We start from the raw sequence: 7,226 nt of genomic DNA, 5'->3' as shown, positions 1-7,226 counted from the left end.
CTTGGTCCATGTAGTCCTGGTCTTACTTTGGTGGCCGAGTTCCTATACTGATCGGAAGAAGTACATTATCCCTCATTTGGTGAGTAAAAGTACTGGTTTTGTTAATTTGATTAATGCTGAATGGCACATATGACACGCAAATTTTGTCTTCAGTAGACGGTAATTTACATTGCTGATTAATTACCCACTAAGAGTTGACACTTTGGATCCCGCTGACTACGCAGCCATGTATATTGGGAAACATATGCAAAAAGGGCTGTCAGCTCCTTTTCCTCTCATATTGGGGTGACTAGCTAGTATGGTCACATGAACTATTTTTAGTGAAATATTTCAAATAACATTATAACTTATGTCCCCCGTCTTACATTATTCCAGTACTGAGTTTCTCTTTGATTTAGTAGACTTAGTCACTATTTTTGTTATTTTAGTCCAGGTTTTCCGCATTGTTAGGTCCTGGTGGAACCCACCATTTGCATTGGGGTCGAAACACCGTCGACACACAATTTAATTGAACTACTTTCCAGCCCCTATTATTGTGTTAGAAGTCTGTCAATACTTTGTTTATACATACTTGTGGTCGTTTTGTACAAACTGAAACCTTCTGTATGTCACAAACTATCACCTTTTTAGGTTCTAGTTCACTTGGGATACTGAGTATGTTGCGTATTATGCTTTACTGCACAAAGTGCAAAAAATAAGTAAAAACCCCTGAAATTCTTGGTGTGTATGAGTTTGATTCTACCTCTGACAATCCGTTCCCATAAAAAGTATATGCCAATGAGCTTTATAATTATCAAATATTTTGCATATAGTCCACAGGAACCGTTGTTCCTTGTTGCATGATTGATACCCTGGTTCCATGTGTGTAGGGTGACCCTTTCTGTACATAATAAACAATTGTGACAGCCTTGATGATGATCCTAGGTTGAACGCGGATCCAATGAAGATATCCCAGCATTGGAGTAATATGAATTTTTATGGGTGTCTAGGTACCAAATGAGCAGCTGTATTCTGAATGACTTGGAGTGGTTGGAGCAGGTTTATGGGAGCTGCGAGATAGATTGCATTGGTGTAGTCTAATCATGATTGAATGAAGGCATTAATGACAGGGATATGAAGACTTGGCATTATAAAAGAAAGGATCTTTTTAAAAATTTTAGGCTGAAGAAAAAAAGTTTGGGCTACTGTGGTAACTTGAGGTTCCTAAGATAGAGCAGATTGTGGGCCACTTTAGCTGGAGCAGGAGTGGAACACAGAGTTTTGGGCCACCAGGATGGCTACCAGTTATGTATAGGTTGAGGCACTGTAGGAAATTCACCTTTTCTGCATGTTCACCCTGGATTGTTCACTTTTTGCTGGACCCTTTATTTTTGCTGGCCCTGTGCATGTTACCCCTGCTAATCAATAGTAAAGGCCTGTACTCCTCCTTTTAACGTGGCTAAATTGGCATATTCCCATTTAGTATATTAACTTCCCTATATGCCAGTAGTATATGGTACAATCTATACTCAGGGCCTAAACATTAAAGGCCATTGGTGAACTGTGCCATCGACTGCAGTAGCAGTGGAACATGGCTTTGGGCCTATACTGTGAAGCCTGATTGTTGCTGTATATAAACTGCACTTTGACCTGTCAAAATAAACCCTTTTGACAGGTAAAAACCTAACCTTTTTAATATTAAAAAGTAATCCCTATGTAGACCTTGTAGCCCACAAGGCAGGGTGCATGGTTTTTAAAAGTAGGACATGTAGAAATGTAATGTTAACATGTCCTTACAGTGACTAGCACCAAAAAGCTATTTCTCACATTGGCAGGCCGAGCTGTCCAATGTAGAAGTAGACTACAGATTAAAATCTTAATACTGTATCTCGGGAATGGTAGTAGCTAAAAAACTAATTAAACAACTATTTTTAATAGTTAATAAAAATCCAATTCACCAGTGAAGTCAGATTTTAATTAATATTAAGGAAAATTGACTTTTAGATAGTTAGCCTTTTCCTGCCTGAAGTTCATGGAAGCTAATTTGCATTGGCTCTCTAGCTTCGCCTATCTAGTGATTAACATTTGAGTATTCCTCCCAGGAGCTACATACTAGGTCATTGATTGACAAGTTGATCTGAATGGGCAGAGATGACTCCTCCGAATCTCACAGAATATGCAGGGACGGGGCTGTGGGTTCCCTTTTTTGACATTACAATGTCAAATCCTCCTGCTTGATAGGTCTGCTGGAGTCTACATATAGCCCTTGGGACACACTTGAAAGGAAGAAAGCAGGATGCCAACATAATTCTTGTGTATCCACTGTTTGGGTTTTGGAAAACCTTGCATTTGTCCTACCAGCCTTCGGTCTCTGGGTTTATTGGGGGAACAGGGGTTGACTCAAACTGGATTTTAGTGATATATGTGGGAGGTCACTAGGACCTCCATAGTACACCCCCCCCACACACACACCCCAATCCTCAGAGCCTAAGTTGAGTGTAGCTGAAGACTTTCGCCATCTTGAAAATGCCCAAAGTGAGATGAGTTGGTCCCGGGAACTTTTACCCAATTGGTTAGAACATGCCCAGGAGTCATTCCTATCCAACCAGTTCATGCAACGTATAAATGTGGCATCTCCAGGCACATACTTCAGAACACACCTGGACCCGAGGAAGAACAGAAGAGCACTAGACCTGCTGCGTGCAACCGGAGAAGAGCTGTAATGGACTGGACCTGCTCCCTCTTAAAGTGACTCCATGGGTCATAAGGCTGACCTGCTGTTCAATTTACAGGAATAGAACTAGCTAGAAGAGGCCTTTCCTGCAACTACCCTGCTGACCAATGGCACTGGACCTCGACTGGACCTGGCTGTTGGCCTCTACATGCCAACCAGTGAGTCTCTAATAACCTCCCCTGAGGTCCTGGGGGCCTTTAGAAGTGTACTCCTGTGGTGGGTTGAGAGTTAAAGGACTACAGTCAGAAGGTAAAGCCTTTAACCAGTATGAACCTGTTGGTGCATCATACCCGTGCTCCATTACGGTGAGCGTCAAATTGCACCTAGGTTCTGGTCCACTGTGACGGTTGACTACTATTGGGACTTTGTACTTCTTGGCGATATCTCTACTTAAAGTTTGAAAAAATCATATATCTGGTTCTCCTTATTAGATTTTTGTAATTTTGGTGTCATTTTGTTAAATAATTGTTACTCTTTTTCTAATTCAGTTTAGGAATTGTATTGTTTTGCATTTATTACTATTTTTGTACTGCATAAATACTTTACGCATTGCCCTAAGTTCGATCCGTCTGATGTGTGCACAGCTAAAAGGGGGGAGAGCTCAGGTTAATGTAGTGACTTAGAGGGTTCACCCTGATAAGGGTTGTGTATATTCCTTGAGGTCGATAGTCACCCACTCCAAATAATAACATTTCATACAGACACCTAGAGAACCTTAGCATTAGCTGGAGTCAAACTTAAAAATAGACTAACATCTACCAGTGAACTGTGTTTGGAACTGGTTTAAGAAGGTTTATTTCTGCCATAATTGATGGTTGTCCTGCATTTTGGTGACGACCAAAGCTGAGTAGAGTATTATCAGCATAAATACATAAAATCTAACAACCTGCTTGTAAAGAAGTGAGGCTAGGAAATAAAGACTGATCAAAAAGGGCCCATGTAGATGTATGTAGGCCCAGAGGAACTCCACAGGAAAACAGCTTTATTCCTGAATGAAAGGGAGACAGCACTGTCTGTTGATGTCTCTTGGTAAAGAAGGATTTATTCCACAGTAGAACAATACCCTCTGAATGCTGATTCTTCCAAGGTAGATAATAGAATATTATGGTCAATGGTATCGAAAGCTTCTGCTCAATCTAATATGGTCAGCATTCCCATTTCCACGTGCTCACTCTCCTATGCATACTACTGAAATCATAGGGGAGTGAGCATGGAGATGAGATGGAGTAGCTGTAGCCCTTAACCCCTTCGCTGCCAGGCCTCCCCGTGCCATGCCCTTTTTTGACTATTTGGGGTCGTTTGCGCTTAAGCCCCCATAACTTTTTGTCCACATAGAGTATGCATGCCAAATTTGCGTCCTTTTCTTCCAACATCCAGAGGATTCTAAAGGCACCAGGGGTTTGTGGATTCCCTTGGAGGGGGCTGAGAAATTATAACCTAGGCAAAAAGGAGCACCTCTATCAACAACCTTCACAAGCTAAATGCTTAATATTAGTTCAATGGTGGTCCAATTCAAAGAAAGTCCATTGGCAGTCTTTATCAATTTCCAATTTGTTGTTTATTTCAAAACTTCAATTATTTCATCCAGAAAACATCACAACAGACAATCCAGCCAACGCGTTTCGTCCAATCTGGACATCATCAGGGCTCAATATTTAGTGCTGATTGAGGGCTCCGTGCTGCCAGTTTAGGCTTAGTCCATCTGTTCCCATATTAAGGTACTTGTCTGTAATCCTGCGCGTTCACATCCAACGTGTATCCTTCTCCGGGCGGTTCGATAATTCCCGGACTATTTGAAATAGGTGGAACCTGCCCATGAGTGAAACCACAATCATAAACAATGCAGAGATAACAAACTTTGGAGTGCAAACGAGAATTACCGTTCTTATAATAAACCCTAAATGTACAGATAACTGTTCATGGAAATATAAGGTAGTCCTTAAATACATACAATAAACTATATGTGACTTTATAACTTTGCGATTAAATAATTTAAATGAATAATATCTAGTAAATATTATAGTATAGTTTCAAAAGTAGTGCACATTAAATGTGATTTCGGTTCAATTTCAATTAGGCCAATAATCCCCAGGAAGTCAAACATCTCCGCGGATTGGAACACAAGGTTTCTCTTAGACCGCAGCGATTGGAAACTCAACCCCCTAGTCTTCAACTCGCTGAACCACATTTGGGGACCCTTAGAGATAGATCTTTTTGCGAGCAGACTAACCTTTCAACTCCCCAAGTATTTCAGCTGGATGCCCGATCCCGGTGCTCTAGCAGTAAACGCCTTCCTTCAACCTTGGAAAGGACTCAAAGCCTATGCCTTTCCCCCCTTCGCAATGATCCAAAGGGTTTTACAGAAGGTGAGACAGGATCAATGCTCCATCGTCCTATTAACTCCTTTCTGGACATCTCAAGCATGGTTCCCCACTGCTCTAGAACTATCCTTCAGGATCCCCTTCCTAATCCCTTCTCAACACCATCTCCTAACAGACGTAGATGGCGGAAGTCACCCACTAATTCAGACAGGGAATTTGAACCTTCTTGCTTAGAAAGTGTCAGGAGATCTAACGAAATCTCAGGACTTTCGTCATCAGCTGCAAGACTCATGGGCCCCAGGGACTCACTATCGATACAACAACATCTGGAGAACATGGGTTCGTTGGTGCATGGAAACCCCTTCCCGCTTTCGAGTGGCTTACCACCTACTTGAGGTGGGTGGTAAACAGCGATTGTTTTGCGAGCGCAAATTCGGTCGCAAAACAATCATACATTGGTGTTAGACTCTATATTAGGAAGGGACATCCTTGAAACGCCCCTTCCTAATAGCGAATCGCAAACCATATTTTGCGAGTTTCTAATAGGTTAGTGACTCACAAAATATGGTTTGTTCGTGAGGCAGACCAATTTTGCGGTCGCAAATGGGCCGAATTACCATTTGCGACCGCAAAAAACAATTGTTTATCTGCCCCAAAAACAATAGGACCAGCGCCCCCCAAGGACCTGAATCCATTATACATGCACTGAGAGGGTTGGGCTTCATCTCGACAAATGTTGTAATCTGGTAAAATGAAACTGTGTATTGTTTAATCTTTCTTTATAGTTCTGACATTCATGGGGTATACAAGCATACTTTGTTTACTTAACTGCCATTATTTAATGTTCTGTGACAATTCTAAATAGAGTTTTAAAAACCTTTCAAAACACAGAATGCAAAAAAATCGCAAAAAACAGTATCTCATTTCTATTCATTGCACTGTGTAAAGTTATAATTCTTAGACATTTTCAGCTGAAATGCACCTGTAAAGAAGACATGAAATATATATTTTTAATGCAGCTCATTGTCATCGTGAAAATCAATATCTAGCCCCAGATTAAGCTCTATAGCTCCATTTCTTCCCCACAGGGAGATACCACATATCAATTTGAACATAGGTGGGCATAATTGCAAATTTTTCCCTTCTGTATTATGCAGACTTATCTGAAAAATTATTAAAGATATCACACTTTACGAGAAAGGCTGTTGACCAGTATCTCATGTGAAAATTGAACGTGAGTGCATATTTTACATATGAAAATCACGAACATAGCGATGAGAGACTGGTTTGAGGAGAAAACCTCTTACTGCCGCAGCACTCGTTGGTTTTACAGGTCCTGTATGACATTTTCTACTTGCACCAGTCTCCCATGGGAGAAAATTACATGAAACCTGTACCCGCTGGGGAAAAATACGTGAAGCACGGAAAATCTTGTGATCGAGAATTATGTAATATTACGGATGCGCAGTGCTTAATTTGCGCTGGTGGTTTCCGGTGCTCGGCACCGGCACTTAATTGTCAATACCGGCACATATGACAGCTGGCCACACGGTGGTGCTGTTTGCCTAATTTAGACATTTGTTTATTAATTCAGTATACATTAAAATGACTAACAATCAATCAATCATAGCATTTGTAAAGCGCACTACATACCCGTGAGGGTCTCAAGGCGCTAAGGGGGGTGGGATGCTGCTACTGTTCGAAGAACCAGGTCTTGAGGAGTCTTCTGAAGGTCGGTAGGTCTTGGGTCTGCCATAGGCGGATGGGGAGGGTGTTCCATGTCTTGGTGGCGAAGTGAGAGAATGATCTGCCGCCGGCCGTCACTCTTCGGATGCAGGAGACAGTGGCGAGGGCGCGGTCTGCGGAGCGGAGCTGGTGGGTGGGGTGTAGTAGCTGAGTCGGCTGTTGAGGTACGCTGGTCCGGTGTTGTGGAGTGCCTTGTGTGCATGGGTGAGGAGATTGAAGGTTATCCTCTTGTTGACAGGGAGCCAGTGCAGGTCTCTCAGGTGGGGTGTGATGTGGCTGCGGCGAGGGATGTCGAGGATCAGGCGTGCGGAGGCGTTCTGGATGCGTTGGAGCCGTTTCAGGAGTCTGGCCGCGGCTCCTGTGTGGAGGGCGTTTCCGTAGTCCAGTCTGCTGCTGACGAGGGCCTGGGAGACCGTCCTTCTTGTTTCGGTGGGGATCCACTTGTA

The sequence above is a fragment of the Triturus cristatus genome, chromosome 6 (genome assembly GCF_964204655.1).
Source record: "Triturus cristatus chromosome 6, aTriCri1.1, whole genome shotgun sequence".
Lineage (NCBI taxonomy): Eukaryota > Metazoa > Chordata > Amphibia > Caudata > Salamandridae > Triturus > Triturus cristatus.
The sequence above is the reverse complement of the archived record's forward strand: the minus strand, read 5'-3'. Positions refer to the sequence as shown.